General features: G+C 38.9%; 1 pseudogene; it reads right to left on the bottom strand.

Annotated features, from left to right (window-relative positions):
- Positions 1-411: 411 nt before the first annotated feature.
- Positions 412-1,367, bottom strand: LOC100930324 (annotated as a pseudogene).
- Between the last annotated feature and the right edge of the window lie 429 nt (positions 1,368-1,796).

The following is a 1,796-nucleotide window of genomic DNA, read 5'->3' as shown; positions in this document are numbered from 1 at the left end:
TAAAAGCTTTCCTATTTTTGTCAGTTTAAACTCTTTATTGTCAACTTTTCTTAGAGCAGCAGTGTAGCATAGAAAACAGATGGGTAAGTCTTGAAATCAAGAAGACCAGAGTTCGAGTTTATCTCTCACAATGAAGAGTATTCAGTGTTCTAAATATGAAAGTTTGTAACTTGCAGAATCTCATTTTGTTTAGCTCTATACATTACTCCCTTTGTAGTTGCTCCTTCATTTTTAATATGAGGAAACTGAGGCACAGGAGATTAAGTGATTATTCAACTGAGAAGTTAGTAGTACCAGAAGGAGCATCAAAGCTCTTATGATCTTTTTATCTCAGTATGTCACCATTAACGTAGGTAAAAGGTGAGCAATTGACTTCATTAATCAAATTTGGACAGTTTTATTGAAAATTTATTAATTCTTTGATGAATTGTTTGAGACACAGGTACCCAGGCCCAGCAGGATGTCTATAAATAGGGAGAGATCTGATTCTCTGGTGAAAAGCTTCCTTAGGGCTCTTTTCATGTTCAAGGGTGACAAGAGTATATACATCACAGCTGCTGCTGTGTCCTTTTGGCACTATGGGTGGATGTGGGGTTGAAATACACTGCAATGACTGTTCCATAGAAGAGACAGACCACAGCAAGGTGAGAGCCACAAGTGTTGAAAGCTTTCTTTTTCCCATGAGTTGATGGCATCTTCAGGACAGTAATGAAAATGCACATGTAGGAGATGAGGAGTCAGATAAAGGGCATAACAGCTGTCAGGTTTCCTATTGTGTAGACCAACAAGTCATTGAGCAAGGTGTCTGAGCAAGCCAACTTTGTGATCATGCTGAGTTCACAGAAGAATTTCACTGTGGCCACAGAATGAAAGTCAGGGCTGGGAGGCTGTGTGAATCAGGGCATCAGTATAGGCTCAAATTCAGCACATTGCTGCTAGATGGGCACAAACTTTTTGGGTCATGATCATGGTATAGTGTAATGGGGCACAGATGGTCACATAGCAGTCATAGGCTATGGAAGCAAGGATAATACTATCTAATCCTGCAAACCAGCTGAAGAAGAACACTTGTGTCAGACATGCAATGTAAGAAATTGCTTTAGTTCCAGATATGTGGGAACCAACATCTTGGGAACAATGATGGATGTGAAGCAGATGTCAACGAGGGACAAATTGCTGAGGAAGAAGTACATGTGGGTGTGAAGGTGGGAGTCAGTTCTAATGGCCAGAATGATGAGGAGGTTCCATAGCACCGTGATCAGGTACATGACCAGAAACAGGAAAAACAGAAACCTCTCATGTCTGGACTGTTTTGAAAGGCCCAGGAGGATGAACTTGGAAATGCTTGTTTGGTTTACTTCTTCCATGAGTCTTTTGGGAAAGGAGATGAAATTAACGACCAATTTAAAGTTGGTTTGAGAGGCAGCTAGGTTGCACAGTGGTTAGAGCACCAGCCCTGAAGTCAGGAGGACCTGAGTTCAAATTTGATCTCAGACACTTAACACCTACTAGCTATGTGACCCTGGGCAATTCACTTAACCTCAATTGCCTCAGCAAAAATAAATAAATAAATAAAATTGATTTGAACATTTTTAGGGTGATTTGTAGTCACATTTTAAAAAATAATAACTTTTTTATTTTCAAAATACACACAAAGATAATTTTCAACATTCACCCTTGCAAAACTTTTTGTTACAAAATTTTTCTCCTTCCTTTTTACAACCATCTCCCCTACATGGCAAATAATCCAATATTGTTAAATGTGCAAATTTTCTATACATATTTCCTACATTTAT

Source organism: Sarcophilus harrisii, chromosome 1 (assembly GCF_902635505.1).
Source record: "Sarcophilus harrisii chromosome 1, mSarHar1.11, whole genome shotgun sequence".
In the NCBI taxonomy this organism is placed as follows: domain Eukaryota; kingdom Metazoa; phylum Chordata; class Mammalia; order Dasyuromorphia; family Dasyuridae; genus Sarcophilus; species Sarcophilus harrisii.
Note: the sequence above shows the minus strand (reverse complement) of the source record. Positions and strands in the feature narration are given on the sequence as shown.